This window comes from Phyllostomus discolor, chromosome 11 (genome assembly GCF_004126475.2).
Source record: "Phyllostomus discolor isolate MPI-MPIP mPhyDis1 chromosome 11, mPhyDis1.pri.v3, whole genome shotgun sequence".
NCBI classification, from domain to species: domain Eukaryota; kingdom Metazoa; phylum Chordata; class Mammalia; order Chiroptera; family Phyllostomidae; genus Phyllostomus; species Phyllostomus discolor.
This window is the reverse complement of record NC_040913.2, coordinates 48,007,047-48,032,329: the sequence shown is the minus strand read 5'-3', so window position 1 is coordinate 48,032,329 and position 25,283 is coordinate 48,007,047.

Genomic DNA, 25,283 nt, shown 5'->3' with positions numbered 1-25,283 from the left:
CTGGATTCATTGATCCTTAGAATTGTGCTTTTAGTGTCTATGTCATTTAATTCTGCTCTGATTTTAGTTATATCCTTCCTTCTACTTGCTCTGGGATGTCATTGTTGTTGTTCCTTGAGTTCTTGTAGACATCGTAGGGTTAGGTTGTTTGTTTGAAATATTTCTATCTTGTTTAGGTAGGCCTGTATCACTATGAACTTCCCTCTCAGGACTGCCTTCACCGTGTCCCATAAATTTGGGGTTGTTGTGAGTTCATTTTCACTTCTTTCTAGAAACCTTTTGATTTCTTCCCTAATATCATTCTTGACCCATTCATTGTTTAATAGAATGCTATTTAATCTCCATGATTTTGAGTGTTTGGGGTTTTTCTCCTTGGGTTGGTTTCTAGTTTCAGTCCCTTGTGATCTGAGAAGAATGCTTGGTATGATTTCAATTTTCTTGAACTTGTTGAGGCTCGTTTTGTGTCCTATCATGTGGTCTATCTTTGAAAATATGTCATGTGCATTTGAGAAGACTGTGTATTTAGCTTTTTTGGGATGAAGGGCTCTGCTATATCAGTTAAGTCCATTTCGTCAAGGGCATTGTTCAATGCCACAATATCTTTGTTGATATTTTGTTTGGAAGATCTGTCCATTTTTTACAGTGAGGTGTTAAAGTCCCCCAATATATTGTGTTGCTGTCAATATCTTTCTTGAAGTCGTCTAAGATTTTGTTTATGTATTTGGGCACTCCTATGTTGGGTGCCTATATATTTACAATATTTATGTCTTCTTGGTGGATTCTTCCCTTGAGTATTATAAAGTGACCTTCTGGTTCTCTCTTTATGGCCCTTTTTTGGAAGCCTATTTTGTCTGATATGAGTATTGCTACCCTGGCTTTTTTTCCTGTCTGTTTGCTTGGAAAATTTGTTTCTAGCCCTTCACTTTTAGTCTGTGTAGGTCTTTTGTTCTTAGGTGGGTCTCATTTAGGCAACATATGTGTGGGTCATGCTTCCTTATTCATTCAGCTATTCTGTGTCTTTTGATTGGAACATTTAATCCATTTATGTTTGAGGTTATTATTGATAGGTACTTATTCATTGCCATTTATGTACGTGTGTTCCTCTCTCTCTCTTTTTCTTCCTTTTCTTAAAGCAGTCCCTTTAGCATCTCTTGCAGAGCTGGTTTGCAGAAGGTACATTCCTTGAGGCTTCTTTTGTCTGGGAAGCTCCTTATTTAGCCTTCTATCTTGATTGAGAGCCTTGCTGGGTAAAGTAACCTTTGTTGCAGACCTCTGGTTCTCATTACTTGGACTATTTCTTGCTATTCTCTTTTGGCTTGGAGTGTTTCCATTGAGAAGTCCGCTGATAGCCTTATTGGGGCTCCCTTATATGCTACTTCCTTTTTCTCCCTTGCTGTCTTTAAGATTCTCTCTTTGTCTTGAAATTTTGCCATTTTAATTATGATGTGTCTTGATGTGGGCCTCTTTGGGGTCCTCTTGATTGGGACTCTCTGTGTTTCCTGGATTTGTGTGACTTATTCTGTCAGCAAATTAGGGAAGTTTTCCATCATTATTTTTTGAACTAGGTTTTCTATCCCTTGCTCTATTTCTTCTCCTTCTGGTATCCCTATTATATGGATATTATTACATTTCATATTGTCTTGCATTTCTCTTAATCCCTCTTCATTCTTTCTGAGCCTCTTTTCCTTTTCTTGCTCTTTCTGTCTGTTTTTTCTACTTTGTCCTCCAATTTACTGATCCGATCTTCTGCTTCATCAATCCTGCTTTTCATTCCTTCTACTGTGTTCTTCAGTTCAGAAATTGTATTCTTCATTTCCTCTTGGCCTTTGTTGATAGTTTTTATTTCCTTTTTCATGTTGATGTAGTTTGCAGTGAGTTCATTGTAGCTTCCCTGTAGTTTCTGGTAGTTCATTGTGAGCTCATTGAGCTTCCTGACAATCATTGTTTTGAACTCAATATCTGATAGTTGAGTTGTCTCTATTTCATTTAGAATTCTTACTGAGGCTTCCTCCTTTCCCTTCATTCGGGGATTGTTTCTTTGTCTTGTCATTGTTCATGATACTCTTCTTGTTAGCCTCTGTTTCTTAAATTGATCTGTTCTGGTTCCCGGTGTTTATGGTGTGAACTTCTGTGGTAGAATAACTGTGAGATTTAGTGGTGCAGTCTCCTTCATGTATCCTGGTGTTCACAGCTTCCCCCTACTTTTTTGTGATCACTTGGCGGAGTAAGACGAAATGGTTTAGGACAGCAAAACAGTATTCTATGATATTTACAGTAGCAGGCAGTAGAGAAGAGATGGAGATCCTTTGGCTATGTATAGTGTTAACCGTGATCTTCTACCCCACTAGCCACGTTTTAGAAAGGATGGAAAGAAGATAAGACTGTTATTGGGGACGAAAGGATTGTTAGTTGGATCTAGAAAGCTGTGAGGCTGTGGGAGGTCAGATTCTGAAGTAGGGTGGGAATAAAGAATAGTAAATAGAAGTAGTGTGTAAAAGAATAGAGACAATCCCTACAATAATAGAGTTCAGGAAATTTTGAAGTGGGCTAAGATCTGGGAGGGGTATTGTGTAGTACTTACAATTGTATAAAATAGGTCTTATTTATAGTAATATTAAAGCAAGAATCATGTGGCTGAATCTATGAGATCTAGATAACAAGTATAAGGAGTATAGAACCTTGAATGGTGTACTAATGGAACACAAATGAAGGACAGTAAATTATCAACACACTGTGAATGAGATAACATGGGGAACCTACCAAACAACAATATAACCAGCCAAGCAAAGAAGACTGTACAGAAGGAAAAAGAATACCAAAATACTATTAGAATAAAAAAATGTCAGAAAAGTGAGAAAAAGATAATACAAATTTGCAGGCTCAAAAAAAAAAAAAGAAAAGGAATAAAATCAGAAGATGGAATGCAGGAGAGATAAATTTGGAGTGGAAGGAATAGCACTAGGATGAAAGGAAGGGAAACATAAGGAATTCAGAGATCTAAAATAAGAATTAGAATAATAATTCTAATATAAGAATTAAATAGTAAAAGTTACTTTAAAAAAAAATGAAATGAAACAATAAACTACAACAGAAAAAAAAAAAAGAGAAAAAGAAAAAAATGTTCTTGTTGGTTTCTAACTGGCCAAACCAGTTTTTTCTGTCTTGCTGACTTCAGTGGGCTGAGGGGCTACTGGAATGCTTTTCCCCCTTCCCAGTCAGAACTCAGTCTCTAGCATACTGTCCCCATGGCTAGCTGTGTGCTCTTGCCAGAGCTGATTGGATGCTTAGGGTTCACAGTGTAAAGTGTAAGCTCCGGATCATGCAGGGTCACGCCCTTCCCTGAACTTCACTGCTGTGGGCTCCAGGAACCCGAGACGTGCAGCGTCTTTTCTGGGTTCACAGTATGAGAGTCAGGAATCACAAAGGTGCATGTGCTTCTCCAAGTTCACCACCGCAGGCTCCAGAAGGCTGTGGGGTCTGGGTCTTCCACAAAACCACACTCTCACTGGGTTGGGGGTGTGGGCACATGGCCAGGCTGCCCTTGTTCCCACAGGCTGGGGCACTTACTCTTCCCAGGGCTGTGCGTGGGTGCTTGCAGCCCCTGTGTGGTTGTCCCTCAGCCTCACTCCCGTCTCTGTGCCTTTAAGCAACAAGGCCTGCCCTTGTGCTGCTCAATCCTTATTGTCCAGGGAGGGAGCTGTGACTCCACTCACCCAGGTGCCCTGAGGCAGACCCGGAATCACCAGGCCTGGGGGCTGCAACCTCCCTGGTCCCCTGCACTGATCCCTGGGCCCTTATTATCCTGAAGCAGTCTCCTTACCGTCTGGTTTTTCAACGTCTGCGATAATTTTTGATGTCCTGTTTTCATAAATGTTGCGATATCATTGGCCCCTTGCTCTGTTCCTCTGCAGATGGGCCAGTTTCTCTCCTGTGCACAGGGGAAGGGGATTAGGCTCCCTCCAACAATGCCTCCATCTTCCAGCTCAACCAGATCCTGATTCTTGAACAGTCTGGCAGGGAGATAGTCCCTGCCTTTCCTTTGGTTTTCAGACTTGGTACAATACCTTCTGCAGACTCATACTGGCTCAGGCTGGAGCAGCAACATAGTTTTGAGTTTCTGCTGTTGCAGAGAAGTCTTGTTTGGTCTCTGACTAGACTTCAGGACAGTCTGTCCCCTAAAAGGCAATCTGGTTGAAGAGCCAGTTGTGTAGGAAGGCTGTAAATGACCAGTCTCACTCCAGGAGTTATAACAATGCTCTCAGGTGAGGGGATGAGGGACTCCAACTTGCTCATGATTCTAAAGATAGAACACGGAGAAGATATCAAGTCTATAATGGGTCCTGGGATTTGCACTATAGTCAGAGCTGTGTCCCTGTCCATATGGGGAGGTGAGTTCTGCTGCTAACATCATGTGAAGGGGTGGATCTGTCAGACCAAAAACAAACCTGCAGATGACCTGGTTCATAGTTTCACCACTTCCATGCTGGCTGCCTAGGAGCAAGCTGTTCTTCCTTCAGAGTTCAGACCCAAGGGTAGATGTGTTGCAGAAAAGTCACTCACACGGGGGGAAGATGATGAAGCACAAACTTTATTACCCGGGGGGCTCAGAGGGTTAAATCCCCCAAATTCTGAGCCAAAAAAGCTGGGTTAGGAGTCTTTTTTATATACCAGTTACACAGGCAGAAAGGGAGGGGGAACCAGCTGCTGAAAGCAAGCATTCAGAAGCAGGAGCAAAGTCAGCGGCCTTGAGATAACCAGCCATTGCCTTGATGATGACTGGTCAGCTTCTACAGTCCTGTGTGAAATTTTGCAAGTGTTACAGTTACAGAGGAACTTTTGGAGTTTTTCTTTCCTGCCATAGGTGGAAACGTCTTTTCCTGTTTCCCTTACCCCAACTGTGATAAGTTAAATCCTGCTGAAGACTATACAGATGTCAATATAGAACAAGAGAAAACAACCACAGAGACTATATAATGTAAGTAATTTGGTGTAATCTTCCCTTTGTCCTCTCCTCTGCATCCCGAACCACTGTAGAAATTCAGGCTTGCATTGCCTCTCATCTGACTCCTGCAGCTGTGCTTCAGTTTCTTTCTCTATGTTCTTCTGTCCCCCTCATGCCATTCTCCAGACCATATCTGATCTCTGTTTAAAATTCATCAAAGCTCTCAGGGAACTGCCTTTCTAGACTCATTTCCAGCCTTGCTCCCCCATGTCTTTATGGTATTTCTCCACTTTAGATTATGAGGTTTAGGAGAGCAAGGTTATCTCCTTCATTATATCTGTCATAGCAACTATGGTAACACAGTACAAAGCACTCTGGCCACAGATAGCTGTGGATTCTATTTCCTTTGTTCATAGTCATAGTCAGCCTGGCCCTGGTTCCCTGTGCTGATGACCTGGCAGAACCAGCAACAAAAGGATAATTAGCAAAAGGAAGAAAAACTTTTTTCAATTTTACTCTGAGGCCTAGAATTTTTTTTAAATATCTTTTGGTTTAGGAATATGCAGTTTCATGGGAGAATTAAATGAACCAAAATTCCTTAAATGCAGGCTAAGGGAAGCCTACTTGTTATTTTACCACTAAGTGAAAATTTTGCCAATTTTAATTATTTTTTTTTGGTCACTGGAAAATGTCTCTTTAATAAAACTCATGTTTTTCTGAATTTCTTTTTTCTGTAACAGGATGATTATGTTCCACAAGGCTAGAGAATATTGTTAATTAAATAAAGTACACAAAGATAAATCACACAAAATTTTAGATCAGGAAATGCTTAAATGTTTCTAAAAAGTGTTTATCAGGAAATGTGATTCCAGAATCAAAATATTTCCTGCCTGATGATTATGCCAGGAAGCAAATTTATGGGATATCAGTTATGAAGTCTTATAAAAAAGAAATTTTATGATGGAATACATTTATTTGAAAAAATCCATTATAAGTTAAATGAGATAAATAGGAATTGCTCAAAATCATATGGCTTTTAAAATTTATTATTCACACAAAAATTTTAGTTTTAAATTTTATAGAAAATTACAAACAATTAAGTAGAAACTCACCAATATCTCACCACTCAGAGATGATCACTCTCAATATTTAAGTGAACATAATTATAGACAAGTCTCTGTGTAAATCTATGCCCTTATATACAATTTTATGTAAATGATTTTAATGATAGGTATTATATCAGCAATATATCATATAGGTTTATTTCCCTGCTAATAAGTTTAGATCTGTAGTATTATGGTTCATAAGTATGCATTGCATGTATGCATTAAAATATTCCAAGTTTCAACAGCTGCTCTCCAAACATCAAGTCCTCATGTGATAATGTGAAAAGAAACTGACAGGGAAGAGGGGGCAACAGAGTGGGTAGAAGGGTCTTTCCTAGAATCTTCCTAGTGAGTCCCTCTATGTGTCTATAGCCAGGACATCACATGCCTACCCCAGAGAATGCTGGATGGTATCTGCAGAATTATACTAGAACACCTAGAACACCCCATCCTTCTAGATCCTATAGGATTTAAGGAGGGATAATACTCCCAACAAGGTTGTCTTTAGATGCTGAGTCAGAAAGTTTTCTTCTTTCAGTGTGACCTAGCTGTATTTCCAAACTATGACCTGCAGAAACATAGGTTACAATAGCAATCACATTATCTGGAATAACATTTTAAGAGAAATTATAAATGATGAAATAATAGACAAAATAATAGAAACACAAAAGAAAAACATCTCTCTGGTATAAAGGCTATCTCTTCTGATTAAGGACTGTGTTGTGATTAGAGGCCTCCTTTCTTCCCCTCTCCCGCCCCCCCCCCCTCCTCCTCTCTCACTTTCTTCCCCTCCCTCTACCACCTTCTTTCTCCTCCTTCTCTTCCTTCTCCTTCTCTTTTTCCCTGGAACTGCTCCTCCAGTCAGACTCTTTACCCCAAGCAAGTGCTTTGCAACCTTCAGCTTCTGACCAGTCAGCTTTCCCAAAATTTGGAGAGTTGATTGAAACCAAGTGTTTGCTTTATCTTAGCATTTGCAGTATATTATATGAAATGTAGAAAACTTCAAAATGTATTACAAATTTTCAATTTCATAAAGTCTTGAGGACTTTGTTTTATAAACCTAATCTGCAATGGAACATCAGGTACCAAAGTACAGGTCTCTTTCATTAATTCATTTATTCATTCAATCTGCAACAAGGTGACCAACAAAGAAATTTAGTTGTACTCAATTTTTGCTGCTGGAGACTCTTCCCTGAAGTATATTTAAACTTTCTGAATTCCTAAGAAAAAGTCAAAAGAAGGTAGAGTGTTGGTGCCTGGTTGTCTGGAAAGGAAACAGCAGGATGAAGTCTCTCTACTTTGGAGATTGAGAAAGGAAAGACAGCCCCATATGGCCGGGTCCACCGTGGAATTGGAAAAGGCCAGGGCTCTAAGTTTTACTGGAGTAAAATTGTGAACCTACTCCAGTCAAGTGGCAGGATATTGAGGGGAAATGGCACCAGGAATGGCTGGAGGAGCTGAACACTAAAAACTATATCTCGAAAGTGAATGAAATCACCAATGGAGAGAGAAGGCAGAAGTCCAAAGATTGAACTCTGGGCATGCCAAGGACTGGAAATGTGGGGGGTGAGAAGTGACCAACCAATGGACCTGCCTTTTAGATGGAAGACCCAAGAGAGGGGCCCCTGAGAGCAAAGCAAAGAAAGTGAATGCTTCAAAATAGCAGGTCTGAACAACTGTTTCAAATGCTGCTAATAGTTGGAGTGAAATAACTGAGAATTAACTGCTGATTTTACAATACGGAGGTCACTGGTGACTTTGCCAAGAGCAATTTCAGTAAAGGGGTAGGGGCAAAAAAACTGACTAGAGTGGATTCAAGAATGAGTAAGTGGAGGAGATGAGGATACAATGAGCATAAATGTCTCTTTTGAGGAGTTTTGGGAGAAAGCAGAGAAATAGGATTGTAGCTAGATAGGGACATCTTGTCAGAAAGTTTTTTAAGAATGGGAAAATGGTATACAATGTTAATATGCTTATGGGAATAATCCAGGATAGAGAAAAAGTTTAATAACATAGGATCGAGGGGTAACAACATTGAGAATCTAAAAGACAGACATACAAAAATGGGAGAGTTATCTATTTCAGTGTCTTTGGTTATATTTTGTTTGCTTGTTTGTTTTGTTGTTTAGGTTCCTCTTAAAGGTGAGATCATATGGTATTTGTCTTTCACTGCCTGGCTTATTTCACATAGCACAATGCTTTCCAGGTCCACCCATGCTGTCGCAAAGGAGCTCCTTCTTTCTTTCTGCTGCATAGAATTCCATTGTGTAGATGCACCATAGTTTTTTGATCCATTCATTTACTGATGGGCACTTAGGTTGCTTTCAGCACTTGGCTATTGTAAATTGTGCTGCTATGAACATTGGGGTTCATAGGTTCTTTTGGATTGGTGTTTCAGGGTTCTTAGGATACAATCCTGGCAGTGGAATTGCTGGGTCAAAAGGCAGATCCATTTTTAGTTTTCTGAGGAAATTTCATACTGTTTTCCATAGTGGTTGCACCAGTCTGTAATCCCACCAACAGTGCACTAGGGTCCCCTTTTCTCCACAACCTCTTCAACACTTGTTTGTTGCTTTGTTTATGATGGCCATTCTCACTGGTGTGTGAAGTGGTATGTCATTGTGTTTTTAATTTGCATCTCTCTGATAGCTAGTGATACTAAGCATCTTTTCATGTGTCTCTGGATCCTCTGTATGTTTTTGGAGAAGTGTCTGTTCAAGTCCTTTGCCCAAACAAGCAACTGTGACCAGAGGGGAGAGGGAAGGGAATTTCAGCGGAAAAGGGGAAGGGTTTACAGGAACAAGTATAAAGGACACATGGACAAAAACTAGGAGGGGGTTGGAAATGGGAGGGAGGTGGGGAGCACTGTGGGGGTGGGCTTGGATGGAAGTAAAAGACAGAAAACTGTATTTGAACAACAATTTTTAAAAAGAGAAAAGGATAAATGGCGACGGAAGGAAACTGACTTTGGTTGGGAACACACAATACAATATACAGATGATGTATTACAGAATTGTACACTTGAAACAGATACCATTTTATTAACCATTGTCACCCCAATAAATTCAATAAAAATTTATAAAAATTCTACAGTGAAGAAAAAAAGACTGGGAGAGTTGAAGTTAGATGGGAGCATGAACATTTCATTCTGGGGAACAGGAGGGAATACAGAGTTCATGAGTCCAGATGTGGTTGCAATGGACTGAATGTTTGTGTCCTCTCAAAATTTATATTTCAAACCCCTAATCTCTAATGTTATGGTATTAGTTGCTGAGGCTTTGGGTAGGTGACTAGGCCATGAGGTGGAGTCCTCCTGAATTGGATTAGTGCCTTCATAAAAGGAATTCCAAAGAGAGATCTCTTGTCTTTTTTCCACTGTGTGAGAATATAATGAGAAGATGGTAGTCTGCAACCCAGAAAAAGGACCTAATCTCAAACTTTTGGCTGCCATAACTATGAAAAATAAATTTCCATTGCTTATAAACCACCCAGTTTATGGTACTTTGTAAAAGCAACCAAGACTGACTAAAACAGTGGGTAAACTTGACAGATGTGGTGATGGGAATTTTAACCCCTGAAATACTGACCTATACCATTAAAGTATTGATGTAACTTCTCCATCTGATAAATTTAGCAATATTATGATATCAACATACTAAATTATAGAAAAAATTTTGAAAAGAACTATATGGTTTAGTCATTTTTCCCACCCTGGGGAAATTCTTGGTCCCAGTAAAATAAATATATTTAAAAATTTTTATATCAATATGTACATTTTTTAAAAAGAATAGTTTTAACTTCTGAGAAAATATTCATAATTTTCAAAACAATAATAATAAATAAAACTTGTTTATTGTTAGATAATTATCAAGATTCAGCTGAAACTTAGTGTAAGGAATGTATGAGTTCCAGCTGTCAACAGGTGGAAAAGATGAAATGTACCAAATGGACAGATTGGCTTTGATGCTGATGAAAGTGACTTAATCTCTCAGACCCTGAGTTGCCTCAGGTGTAAAACTAAGGATAACCCCTACCTTAAAGGATTTTTGTGAGCTCCAAATAAGATAATATAATTAAAGCTCATGGTGCTCTCACTTACTGAGAGCACACATATTACCTGATAAATTTCTTCCATTTATAAAATATAACTAGTGGAGGAGACTGGGGGTAGGAACATAGGATCTCTCTGTATGATGTTTGCAACTTCCTGGAATCTATAATTATTTTGAGGTGAAAAGTTAAAAATTTCTTTAACTTAGATTTCTGTGAGAAATAGCAGTACCTACCTTCCTTCCTGTGCAATGGCACTGTTGTTATCATTCATCTGATGGATAATGAAATGTTGCTATTTTCCTATGAATAGGATGATGTATTGGAAAAAGCATTGATATTGTAAGTCCTAAGACTTGAGATAAGTTTCACAATCTGGGTGTCTATAAAGTGAGGATTTATATTTAATCTCTCTCAGCTCTATGATTTTGTAAATATAAAATATAAATACAAAGCAACAGTTAAGGCAAAGAAACATTATGTAAATTACCAAGATTTGCTCAATAAATATTGCATGCTGTAAGAGATTGAAGGATAAACTGCTTGAAGGATAAACGTTTAACTGCACAATAAATGTAAAATTTTTAAATATATATATATTTTAAATTGTTATAATGTTATATAATTCTAATTATTGTATATAAACTATTATATAGATTCAAAATGTGTTAACATCAGATACCTGCCTACAGTGCTGATGGTACTCTATGGAAATGATTTCTTTTTTTTTTTTTATTGGAAATGATTTCTAAACATTTTTAATCATGTACTCTGATTACAAAAACATGCACTATTATAAATTTACATGTAAAATATTAGCAGTTTGATTTAAGACTTGTTTAAATTACAGATTACATTCAATATTATCTTGTATTTATTTTAGTTGTACAACGTGGATGTTAGACAATCATATACTTTACAAAGTGTTTCCCTGATATTTCCAATACCACCTGGCACCCTACATAGTTATTAGAATATGATTGACTACGTTTCCTATGTTGTCATTTACATCCCCATGACTATTTTATCACCACCAATCTGTACTTCTCAGTCACTTCATCTTTTCCACCCAGTTCCCTCAAACTCCCTCCCTTCTGGTACCCATCAGTTTGCTCTCTGTATCAATGAGTCCATTTCAATTTTGTTCATGTATATTGTTTTTTAGATTCTACATTAAATGAAATCATGAGAGTTATATCTTTCTCTGTCTAACTTATTTCACTGAGCATAATATACTCTAGGTCCATCCATGCTGTTGCAAATGCTAAGATTTTATTTTTATGTCCAAGTAATATTCCATTGTATATATGTACCACAGCTCTTTAATCCACTTGTCCTCTGAAGGGCACTTTAGTACATGGGTTGCTACCACATCTTGACTATTATAAATAAAACTGCAGTGATATAGAGATACATATATTCCTTCTAATCAGTGTTCTGGGTTTCCTTGAATAAATACCCAGAACTGGAATCACTGGGTAATAAGGCAGTTCCATTTTTAATTTTTTGAGGAACCTATATACTCTTCTCCAGAGTGGCTACACCAGTCTGCATTCCCACCAACAGTGCACATGAGTTTTTTCTTTTTTTTTTTTTTTGGTCTTTTTAAACTTCTTTGTTTTTGAAAAATTTTTGTCGTTTTTCTATTAGAGTTGTCCCAGTTTTCCCCCCTTTGCCCTCCTCCATGTCCCCACCCTCTGCTCCCACAGTCAATTCCCACACTGTTGTCCATGTCATGGGCCATTTATACATGTTCTTTTACTAGTCCCTTCCACCTCTCTCCTCCCCTCTGGCCTTTGTCAGTCTGTTCTATGCTTCCATATCTCTGGTTCTATTTAGCTCATTACTTTATTGTTTTCATTAGATTCCTCTTATAAGTGAGATCATATGGTATTTGTCTTTCAACAACTGGCTTATTTCACTTAGCATAATAGTCTCCAGTCCCATCCATGCTGTTGCAAAAAAAGTAGGAATTCCTTCTTTCTTTCTTCTGGGTGGTATGTCATTGTGTAAATGTTCCACAGTTTTTTGATCCACTCATCTACTGATGGGCACTTAGGCTGTTTCCAAATCTTGGCTATTGTAAATAGTGCTGCTATTAACGTAGGGGTGCATAAATACTTTTGAATTGGTGTTTTGGAACTCTTAGGGTATATTACCAGGAGTGGAATTGCTGAGTCAAAAGGCAGTTACATTTTTAGTTTTCTGAGGAAATTTCATACTGTTTTCCATAGTGGCTGCACCAGTTTGCATCCCCACCAGCAGTGCACTAGAGTTCCCTTTTCTCCTCATCCTTGCCTGCACTTATTGTTTGTTGATTCACTAATGATAGCCATTCTGAAAGGTATGAAGTGATATATCATTGTGGTTTTAATATGCAACTCTCTGATGACTAGTGATGTTGAGCATCTTATGTCTATGGGCCATCTGTATGTTCTCCTTGGAGAAGTATCTGTTGAGGTCCTGTGCCCATTTTTCATTTAGATTGTTTGTCTTCCTAGTGTTGAGTCATATGAGTTCTTTCTATATTTTGGATATTAAACTCTTGTCTGATGTATCACTGGAGATTATGTTTTCCATATGTTTGGTTCCCTTTTCATTTTGATGCTGGTTTCTTTAGCCATGCAGAAGCTTTTTAGTTTGATGTATCCTATTTGTTTATTTTTTCCTTTATCTTCCTTTCCCTAGGACACATTTTGGCAAAAATATTGCCACATGGGATATCTGAAGTTTTACTGCCTATGTTTGCTCTGGGACTTTTATGATATCACAACTTATATTTAAGTGTTTTATCCATTTTGAGTTTAGTCTGGTGTATGGTAAAAGTTGGTGACCTAGTTCATTTTTTTTTCCAGGTACCAGTCCAGTTTTCCCAACATCATTTATTGAAGACACCATCTTTATTCCATTGTATGCCCTTGCCTCCTTTGTCAAATATGAGTTGACCATAGAGATGTGTGTTTATTTCTGGGCTTTCTCTTCTGTTCCATTAAGCTATGTGTCTCTTCTTATGCCAGTACCAGACAGTTTTGATTGATTACAGTGGCAGGTATTGTGATTCCCCCCTACTTTATTCTTCTTTCTCAAGATTCCTGAGGTTATTCAGGGTTTGTTGTTTGTTTGTTTGTTTTTTTGTTTTGGTTCCATATCAATTTTGAAATATTTGTTCTAAATCTCTGATGTATGTCATTGGTATTTTAATAAAAATTGCATTGAATCTATAGATTACTTTGGGTAGTATGGACATTTTAATGGCAATTCTTCTGATCCATGATCATTTGTATCTTCCTCAGTTTCTTTCTTCAATGTTCTATAGTTTTCCATGTACAGGTTTTTTACATCTTTGCTTATATTTATTTCTAGGTACTTTATTTTTCTTGTTGCTATGGTAAATGGAAATTTTTTCCTAGTTTCTCTTTCTCATAGTTCATTGTGGTGTACAAAAATGCCATGAATTTCTGAATATTTACTTGTATCCTGCTATTTTTTTTTCAAATTCACTTATTAAGTTAAATACTTTTGGTGGAGACTATAGGATATTCTATGTACCCTATCATGTCATCTGCAAATAATGACAGTTTTACTTCCTCCTTTTTAATTTGGATTCCTTTATTTCTTTTTCTTGTCTGATTGCCTTTGGCCAGGACCTCCAGTACTATGTTGAATAAGGGTGGTGAAAGAAGACACACTTGTCTTGTTCCTGATCTTAAGGGGAAAGCTTTAGTTGTTTAGTTGTTGTCCATTGAGTACAATGTTGGCAGTAAGTTTCTCATATATTACTTTTATCATGTTGCTGTATATTCTCTTGATTCCCACTTTGCTGAGAGCTTTTTTTTTTAATCATAAATGGGTGCTGGATTTTATCAAATGCTTTTTCTGCATCTATTGATATGATCATGTGATTTTTGTCCTTCATTTTGTTTATGTGGTGTATTATGTTTATTGTTTTGTGAATATTGTACCATCCTTGCATCCCTGAGATGAATCCCACTTGATCACAATGTATGATCTTTTTAATGCATTGTTGGATCAGAATTGTAAATATTTGTTGAGGATTTTAGCATCAATGTTTATTGGCAATATTGGCATCTAGTTTTCTTTGTTGTGTCTTTATCTGGTTTTGGAACTAGGATGAGACTGGACTCATAAAAAAGACTTTGAAGTCTTCCCTCTTCTTGAATTTTTTGAATAGTTTAAGAAGGATAGGAGTAAGTTCTTCCTTAAATGTAGTGAAACCATTCTTTCCAGGGCTCCTCTTTGCCAGGCACTTTTTGATTAGTGTTTCAATGTGCTAGTTGTTATTTATTTATTCATGCTTTCTGTTTCTTTCTGATTCAGTTTTGGACAATTGTATGATTCTAGAAATTTTTCCATTTAGCCCAGGTTGTCCAATTTCTTGGTATATAGTTGTTCATAGTAAATTCCTACAATTCTTTGTATTTCTTTGGTATCAGTTATAACTTCTCCTGTTTGATTTCTGATTTTACTTATTTGGGTCCTGTCTCTTTTTTCCTTGAATACTCTAGTTAAAAGTTGTCAATTTTTAATTTTTTCAAAGAACCAGCTCCTGTATTTATTGATCCTTTGAATTTTTTTATGTCACTTAACTCTGATCTCATTTTGACTTTTTCTTCCCTCTACTCACTCCGGGCTTTGTTTGTTGTTGTTCCTCTAGTTCTTGTAGATGTAGGATTAGGATGTTTATTTGAGAATTTTTCTACTTTCTTTAGGTAGGATTGTATTGGTATGAACTTCCCTCTCAGGACTGCCTTTACTGTGTCCCAAAGATATTGGAATGTTGTATGCTCATTTTCATTTGTTTCCACATACTTTTTCATTTCTTCCTTGATCTTCATTAACCCAAATATTATTTAATAACACATTATTCAGTCTCCATGTATTTGAATGTTTTTGAGTTTTTTTCCTTGAGGTTGATTTCTAGTTTCAAGCTGTTATAATCCAAGAAGATGCTTGTTATGATTTTAACTTTCTTGAATTTGCTGAGGTTTGTTTTGTGTCCTACCATGTGGTTTATCTTTGAAAATGGTCCATCTGCATTTGAAAATAATGTAGATTTTGCCTTTTTGTGGTGAAATATTCTGTAAATATCAATTAAATCTATTTGATCTAGGGTGTTGTTCAATGCCACAGTATCCTTGTTGATTCTTTCTTTGGAATATCTATCCATTGTTGACAGTGGGGTGTTGAAATCCTCTACAATAAGTGTTTGCTGTCTATATCTTTCTTGAATTCCTCCAAGATTTTCCTAATATAATTAGGTGCTCCTATGCTAGGTATACATGTTTACAAGTGTTATATCTTCTTGTTGAACTACTCCCTTAAGTATTATGTAGTAACCTTATTTGTCTCTTGTTATGGCTGTTATTTTGAAATCTATTTTGTCTGATATAAGTATTGCTACTCCAGCCTTTTTTCATGTCATTTTGCTTGGAATATTTTTTTCCATCCCTTCATTTTCAGCCTGTGTAGATCTTTTATTCTGAGCTGAATCTCTTGTAGACAGTATATATGTGTGTCATCTCTTCTTATCTGTTCAGCTACCCTATGTCTTTTGATTGGAACATTTAGTCCATTTACACTTACAGTTATTATTGACAGGTATTTATTCTTTGCTATTTTTTCCTTTATACCTATCTTCCTCTCTCCCTCTCTTCTCTCTCTCTCTCTCTCTCTCTCTCTCTCTCTCTCTTCACTTCTTAAAACAGTTTCTTTACCATCACTTGCAATGCTGGTTTGGTGCAAATGTACTCTTTTAGCCTTTGCCTGGGAACCTCCTTATTTCACCTTTTGTTTTAAATGAGAGGCTTGCTGGGTAGACTAGTCTTGGTTGCAGTCCTTTGCTTTTCATTACTTGAAAATTTTGTGCCATTTCACTGTGGTTTGTTGTGTTTTTGTTGAGAAATCAACTGATAGCTTTATTGGAACTCCCTTGTATGTTACTACCTGCTTCTCTCTTGATGCCTTTAAGATTATCTTTAAATTTTGCCATTTTAATTATGATGTGACTTGGAGTGGCCCTCTTTGGCTTCATCTTGATTGGGATCTTCTGTGCTTCCTGGACTTGCATGACTCCCCCCCACCAATACACACACACCAAGTGAAGGGAGTTTTCTGTTATTACTTTTTCAAACAGGTGTTCTCTTCCTTGATCCTTTTCTTCTCCTTCTGGTATTCCTATGATGGAATATCACCATATTTCATACATTTCATGTTGCCTGACAGCTCCCTTAAACTATCTCGATTATTTTTTTAGTATTTTCTCATGTTGTTGCACTGAATGGGTGTTTTCTTCTACCTTGTCTTCCAACTCACTGATTCAGTCCTCTTCTTCTTCTAGCCTGTTTTTTTAATTCCTTCTAGTGTATTCTTCATTTCAGATATTGTATTCTTCATTTCCTCTTGGTTCTTATTCATGGTTTCTGTGTCCTCCTTCATACTGATGTAGGTTCCACTAAGTTCCTTGTAGCTCCCATAGAGTTCCTTGTTGTTCACATAGAGTACCTTGATTATCCTTATAAACATTATTTTGAACTCTTTATCTGATAAAGTTCTTCCCTCAATTTCATTTAGCACTTTTTTGGGGAATTCTTCTTTTCTTTTTGATTGGGGTTGTTTTTTTGTCTCCTCATTTTAGGTGACTCTTTTTGTTTCTTTGTGCTTATTAGATTGATCTTTTGACTCCCTGTCTTCATGGGGTGGCCTTCTGTGGTAGGAGATCTGTGGGACTCAGTGGTGTAGTTCTTGATCTCTTGAGCTGGATGCTGTTTGGATGCCTTTTATTCTGTTTACATGGGCTCTCTTGTTATAATTGGCTTTTGGTTGTCATTGGGTCATCTTTGGTGGTTTCTTTCCTTAAGCTGGCTGACTGAGAGTTAGACCACCCTCTTTGTCTTGTATGCTATTGTACAGGTGCTGCCAGAAAGAAACAAAACAACCCAGGAAACAAAACCCACACCCACAAAAATTTCCACCAACCACAACCACACTATCAACAATGAATGAGCAAATATTAATAAAGGTGGAAAGAGATTGAGACTATTATAAGAAAGGAAAAATAAATATAAGATGACTAACAGAGGTAAAATTGATTTTGAGAGGTTAGAAGGAGGAAGAATAATAAGAGTAGAGAATAGGAACAAGGTGTAGAATGAAAGAAAATAAAATTTATGATGTAAATAAAAAGCAAAGGAAGAAGGCAAAATGGAGTAAGAAAAGGGGAGAATATAATATGCGATTTTAAATAATAAAATAGGAACAAAGTTGAAGAAAAACAATCATCGCAGCAATATCAATGACAAATGAGCAAAGATTAGTAACAAAGAGAATGAAAAGGAAATAAGAAAGAAAAAAAATATGAGGTATCTAAAGGAAAGAAAAGCACTTTTAAGAGAATAGAGGCATAAAAATAATAAGAGTAAGGACTAAAAAGTAGGCTAAGAGAGTGAAAAATAAAATTTAAAATGAAACAAAGAAAGGGCAAGAGGAAGACAAAATGGAGTAGGAGAGAGGAGCAGTAAAATTTGATTTGCAGTACAAAAATAGTCAACATCTTGGAATAAAATGGAAGAAATGCAACAACAACCATATCACCAAAAAATGAGCAAAGATTAATAGAGGTGGAGAGAGAATAAGGATATTATAAGAAAGGGAAAACAAGTGTGAGATGACTAATGGTAAGAAAAATGGTTTTGAGAGGATGGAGGGAGGAGAGATAGTAAGAGTGTGGAATAGAAACAAAGTGTAGAAAGAGAAAAATAAAATTTAAAACAAAAATGAGAAGAGGGAGCAAGGAGACAAATTGGAGTAAGAGAAGGGAAGAGTAAAATATGACATTTGAAATAAAACTAAAGTTAAAAAATGTCAAATAATGTGAACAAACATGAAGAAAAAGAAAGAAATGTTAAAAAGCTATGCCAGAGAAAAAAATAATGAAAATAATGAAGAGGAGTGAAGTGGAATTCACCTCAGCAGAATCTTTTTTTGCTATCGTTTTCTCATTCTGGATCTGTCCCTGGTAATATCAGATGGTGTCCTGGTGTAGCTCTAGAAAGCCTGTTTGTGGCTACGGGTGATCTACAGTCTATGACTGTCTCCTTCAGACCTGTCTGATCTTCTCTTTTCTGCCGTGTTGGCTTTCCATCAACACAAGGCCTAGGAATGGCTAATGTTATGTCTGAGAGCACTGCAAGTACCACTTCGCCCTGCCTCCAGTGGAGAACTCTGGTGCAATCTGGTGGGTGGAATCCTTGGGTCACCCCCAGAAGGTGCTATTAAGTTTTCAGGGAAGATGGTGGGATTGTTTCCCCCCCCACCACCACACATCTTGGTCTGTCCCAGATTATTTCCAATAATGTATAGTTTCTGATGAATTAGATGTCCATTTTATGTGAGACACCAATTTGTATGAGAGGGTCAGCTCTTTCCTGCTTGGCACTAAGGGCAGCTCTGTTTAAGAGGTGAGGCTGGGCAGGGCCTTAAACAACCCTTACTGTGCCTGTTTCTAATCTCTCTGCTCTGCTGGTTTCAGTGAATCAGGGCCCAAGGAACCATCATAGCTCATAGATCAGAAAGGACCCTTTAAGAGCTTTTCCTTTTTTCTCTGGGGATATGCACCAAGAAGGGGTTCTTGAGCATGGCCTCACTGGGTCTAGAGAGCCTGTAAGGTGGGAGTTGGATATGCCTGACTGTGAGAGGACCTGTCTAGCTGCAATGATCCTCTGGTGCTAGGCTACTGTCCCCAAGTCCCTAGTCTCTCACTCTAGTGGGAGACTCAGACCCAGATTCTCTGCTCTGTGCAACCCCTTGTTCCCCAGGCGCACTGGGTTGGGTCCAATAGTCCCTTTGGCCTTCCACATTCTGTTCTTCTGCACAACTCAACTCAGTGAGAATGAACTGTGTTTTCACTCTGGTTTCTTTGTTAGCAGAGCCACTGCATGTGCAAGTACAGATCCCTGCCCTGCCACTCCTCAGATCCCCTTTTTAAAATGTCTCTATGTGGCACCCTCACTGTAGCCCAAAGCCATGGGTTGGCTCTCTGCCTGCTCCACCGCCCCAAAAAGCAGTAAGTCTCTCTCAGTCAGGGCTGTCCACAGCCTGCCATGCCTCTGACAGTTTTAGGAGACAGAATTTCTCTCTGGAACTCTCCCAGTTGGTACCGCAGCTATGGACATGCTGCTTGCCGTGTGTTTGCAGTCTAAGTCTCCCAGACTTTGTATATCCTTCCAAGGGTTGGGGGTTCTCTGTGTGGTACCAGGGTCCTACTCTGGGAGGGAAGGGAGCCACTAGGCTGTGTTTTCTATCTGATTTCTCTTCTGCTGCAGGCACCTTGTACAGGGCATTTCTCCCCCAAATTAATAAAATCTCTTACCAGGTGGTACAAAGCCTCTTGGCTTCAAAAATTTATATCAGCTGAGAATCTGCTGATTATTCACTTCACTTGTTCAAAGATCAGCTGAAAATCCATGCTGGGGGGACGAGCAAGTGGGCTCAACTTCCAGCTACTCACTTGTCATCTTCTGCCCCCACCCCATCCCCAGGTCCCCTTTTCTTTACATCTTCTCTAACACTTGTTGATTTATCGATGATAGCCACTCTGACAGGAGTGAGATGATATCTTGATGTGTTTTTAATTTGCTTTTCTGTGATGATTAGTGATGTTGAGCATTTTTTCATATGTCTGTAGGTCATCTGTATGTCCTCATTTGACAAGTGTCTATTCAGGTCCTTTGCCCATTTTTAATTGGACTTTATTTTTGGTGTTGAGTTGTCCGAGTTCTTTATAAATTTTGGATATTAGCCCTAATTAGATATATCATTGGAAAATATATTTTCCCATTCAGTGGATTATCTTTTCATTTTGTTTATGGTTTTCTTTGCTGTGCACAAACTATTTAGTTTGATGTAGTCCCATTTGATTATTTCTTCTTAAATTTTAAATGACAGCCATGCTGGGTAGAGTAGTCTTGATTGTAGATTCTTGTTTTTTAACACAGTAAGTATTTTATGCCAGTCCCTTCTAGCCTGAAATGATTCTGTTGAGAAATTAGCTGACAGTCTTCTGAGAGCTCCCTTGTAGGTAAGTGTCTTTCTCTTGCTGCTTTTAAGATTCTCTCTCTTGATTTCTATCCATGATGGAGATGTAGGTAGATATACCACCCCCTCACACAACCAAAAGAAGGACAACAACAAATTTAAAAACAAAAAACAACTAGAACTGACAGAAAATCAAACTGCATGGAAGTCTGACAGTCAAGGAGTCAAAGAAGAAACATTCATCCAGACTGATAGGAGGGGTGGAGATAGGCAGTGGAGGTGGAGAGGTCTTGTGGTAAGGTGGCAGCTAGTGGACCAAGAGAGGCACCTGCTGGCAGAGTGGGCCATCCCACATTTGCATGTGGATAAACCAGGAAGAACAACTGGGGAGCAAGACAGACAGTGCAACTCAGGGTTCCAGTGCAGTGACATAAAGCCTCAAAACCTATGACTAAAAAAAACAGTGGGAGTTGAGGTGGCGACAGGGGAAACTCCCAGCCTCACAGGAGATTTAGCTGGAGACTCACAGGGTCCTATAATGTGCACAAACCCACCCACCTGGGAATCAGCACCAGAAGGGCCCAATTTGCTTGTGGGTAGCAGAGGAAGTGACTGAAAGCTTCCAGAGAGCTGAGCAAGTGGCATTTCTCCTTCTCAGACCCCTCCCTCATGTACATGTCCACAATGCAGGAACTCAGTTTTCTTTGCCCTGGCAAATACCTAAGGCTTTGCCTCTTACTATGTAACAGGAGTGCTGAGACAAAAAATATGGCCCAAATGAAAGAACAGATCAAAGCTCCAGAAAAAAATAGATCTAAGCAATGAAGATATAACCAACCTATCAGACACACAGTTCAAAACACTGGTAATCAGGATATTCACAGAATTCGTTGAGTATGGTCACAAAATAGAGGAAAAAGTAAAGGCTATGAAAAGTGAAATAAAGGAAAATATACAGGGAACCAACAGTAAAGGGAAGGAAACTGGAACTCAAATCAATGGTTTGGAGCAGAGGGAAGAAATAAACATTCAACCAGAACAGTTTGAAGAAACAAAAATTCAAAAAAATTAGGAGAGGCTTAGGAATCTCTGGGACAATTTAAATGTTCCAACATCCAAATTGTAGGTGTTCCAGAAGGAGAAGAGAAAGAGCAAGAAATTGAAAACTTATTTAAAAAGATAATGAAGGAGAACTTCCCCAGTCTGAAAAAGGAAATATGTAGGAGACCATTCTGCATGACTTGGGCCCAACTCCCACTTGGAGATGCACAAGACCCACACCCACAGATAGGTTCTCTCATGGTGAATCAGGCCTGCAATGTACCTAAGCCACATTGAGACTTGTTTTTGCTAAAACTCCCTCACCCTGAATTAAGACAGCAAGTGCTTACTGTAACTTCCTAAAATCCATGCTGAAACTCCCCAGTATGGAGTGTAACCAGTTCAACTACTTTTCCCATTTCATTTGCAAATATCCTTCTTCTGTGATGTGATTAGCAGCATTGGCTCCTTTGCTTTTTATAAAAGGTAACCATCTAAAGTGAACCTGGGCATAGTAAATGAGGGCCATCGTGTAATGTGACCAGAAAAAAGAAACAAAGGCCTGACATGGCAGAGGCCGTGGCTTTTGGCTCCTCTTGAGAGCAAAGCTGCCTGTCCTTTTCCTCCACCGGACTCAATAGTCCATGTGAATGTCTCTCCCCCATCCACAATGTTACAGACCCCACAAAGCCCGGATCTGCATTAAAATAGACTTTCAGGAAGTCTAAGAAGAACAAGAGTCCCAAAGAAGTTGGACCCAAGGAAGCACACACAAAGGCACATCATAATTACATTACCTAAGATTAAAGAGAAGGAGAGAATCTTAAAAGCAGCAAGAGAAAAGGAGACAGTTACCTACAAAGGAGTTACCTACCCATAAGACTGTCAGTTGATTTCTCAAAAGACCTGTTGTGGGCTAGAAGAGACTGGCAAGAAGTATTCAAAGTTATTGCTACAGAACAACAAGGAGGGGAGCCTGGGACGATATACTATTACTGAAAGGAACCTCCCAGGTTTGTTATGTCCACTGCCAGAGGAAAGACATCTTTCAATGTCAGAGATTCATGAAAAGGAAACAAAATGTTTATTTAATGCCATACAGACTTAAAGTAGTGACCTCATGTCTTCACCAAAATCCCAAAGTCCCTTAAAACACCCACAAACACACAGTTCTTCCTTCCCCCCTTTGCCCAGTCTGGGGTACCATATCTCAGGAGAAGAAATAAAAGTCCATATCTCAGGCAGCCCCCAAGTTCTTCTCAGTAATCCGTCTCGACTGGTAGGCCTCCCTTGATTCCCGGCACCATCAGCTGTGTCGCTGGGATCTCTGCTAAAGCCGGGTGGTAGTTCCCCCTTTTAAAGCTGCAGGGGTCCCCACTCTGGCAAAGGCACGTGGTCCTCTCTCCACTGGCTGTGGACCTCTCTGCACTGCCACAGCCGCGTGGTTCTTCCTGCACAATGGCTGCGAGGAGGGGGGTCACCACTCAGCTTTAGCCGAGTGGCAATTCCCTCCTAAAGCCACATGGTGATTCTCTCTCTCAGGGCTGTGGGAGTCCCCACTCTGCTAAAGACCGAGTGGTTCTCCCCTTGCGTAGTGGCTGTGGTCCTCTCCCTGCACTGCCACAGGCTCATGATCCTCCCTGCAATGGCTGCAGAGTCTGGGTTTAAATCCCCGCACCAATCTTCCTCTGCAGCCCCATTTCCGACTCCTCCCATACTCGGCTACACTTGCCATCAGTCTCACATCCTTCCAGCTTTACTGGGCTGCCATCGTGAGTCTGGGCAAGCACGGCCCCATGTCATGGAGCCAATCTTCCCCAAGCTCCCATGTGGGCACTGTAACTTGGGGGACCTGTCTCCCAGTTACATCTTGGGGGGAAAGTTACTTCCATTCCCCTGGCTCAGAGTATGGCCACAGCTATTTAACATATCTATGTAACCAGTTAAAGGTTACAGATATGTTAAATGACCATGCCAGAGGTTAGCTGCAAAGCTGTTGCTGTACAAAAAAGCTCTCAATGGCCTTGCTCCATTTGTCCCTTCCCCCAACCCACGCCTGGTGGTGGGGCGGGGGTGGGATGAGGACATCCTAATATTTCCTGAACACCTTGAGTTCTGGACCCCATTTCAAATCCCTATTTGGGGTCCTCCCCTCTTGACTGCACCCTGTTACATTATGAACTGCAAGGACCTACATCCAAGATTGCTCAATCCAGAAAGCTATCATTTAGAATGGAAGGGCAGATAAAGTACTTCCCAGATAAGCTTAAGTTAAAGGAGTTCACCATCACCAAGCCCTTATTATATGAAATGTTAAAGGGACTTATCTAAGAAAAAGAAGATCAAAATATGAACAGTAAAATGACAACAAACTCACCTATCAACAAACAAACCTAAACCAAAAACAAAAACAAAAATGGACTAAACAAACAACTAGAACAAGAACAGAATACAGAAATGGAGATCACATGGAGGGATTTCAGTGGAGAAGGGAATGGGGGAAATGGAGGAAAAGGTACAGAGAGTAAGTAGCATAGATGGTAGGTAGAAAATAGACAGAGAGAGGTTAGGAATGGTATAGAAAATGTAGAAGCCAAAGAACTTATATGTACGACCCATGGACATGAAGTAAGGGAGGGAGAATGTAGGTGTGAGGGGGTGTGCACAGTAGAGGGGAATAAAGGGGGGAGAATGGAACAACCGTAATAGCATAATCAATAAAATATATATTTTTTAGAAAGCTTCTCTCTCTTTTTATTAACCTTTGCCATTTTTTGTTGTTTAGTTACAGTCATCCCCATTTTCCCCCTGTTGCTCTTTTCTTGCCAGGCCAACCCCTACTCCCAAAGACAATCCCCACCCCATTGTCTATGTCCATGCGTCTTTTGTCCATGTTCCTTGACTTGACCATTCCCATTCTTTCCCCCATTATCTCCCTTCTCCCATCTTCTGGTCACTGTCAATTTGTTCTTTACTTTCTGTCTCTAGTGCTTTTTGTTTTGCTCATTTGTTTGTTTTGTTGACTAGGTTCTGCTTATAGGTGAGATTGTACAGTATTTGTCTTCTACCTTCTGGCTTATTTCACTTAGCATAATACTCTCCAGTTCTATCCATGCTGTCACAAAGGATAGGAATTCCTTCCTTTTTCTTTCTGCTGCATAGTATTCCATTATGTAAAATGTATGACAGCTTTTTGATCCACTCATTTACTGATAGGCACTTAGGTTGTTTCTAGCACTTGGTCATTGTAAATCATGCTGCTATAAAAATAGGGGTACGTAAGTTCTTTTGAATTAATGTTTTGGGATTCTTAGGCTGTAATCCCAGCAGTGGAATCACTGGATCAAAAGGCAGTTCCACTTACAGTTTTCTGAGGAAATTCCATACTGTTTTTCACAGTGGCTGCACCAGTCTGCATTCCCACCAACAGTGCATAAGGATCCCTTTTCTCCACAACCTAGCCAGCACCTGATCTCTGCTGATTTGTTAATGATGGCCATTCTGATAAGTATGAGACCTTCATCTCATTGTGGTTAACTTTTGTCATTTTAACTATAATGTGTCCTAGTGTGGGCCTCTTTGTGTTCATCTTGTTTAGGACTCTGCACTTCCAGGACTTGTGTGTCTTTTTCCTTCACCAGGTTAGGAAAGTTTTCCATTGTTATTTCTTCAAATAGGTTCTGAATCCCTTGCTCTCTTCTCCTTTTAGTTCTCCTGTGACACAGATGATGGTATGCTTCATGTTGTCCTAAAAGGTTTCTTAAATTATCTGCTTTTTTAGAATTTCTTTTTTGTTTTTGTTGCTCTGATTGGGTGTTTCTTGCTACCTTGTCACCCACATCACTGATTCAGTCCTCTATTTAATCTACTGTACTACTTACTCCTTCTAGTACTCATTTCTGATTGGCCCTTTTTTATAGTTCCTATGTCCTTTTTTTATGCTGTTGAAGTTCTTACTTAGTTCCTTTAGCATCATTATAACCATTGTTTTGCTGTAGATAGCTTGCCTCTATTTTACTTAGTTCTTTTCCTGGAGCTTTCTCCTGTTCTTTCATTTGAGGTATGTTTCTTTGCCTCCTCATTTTGGTTAT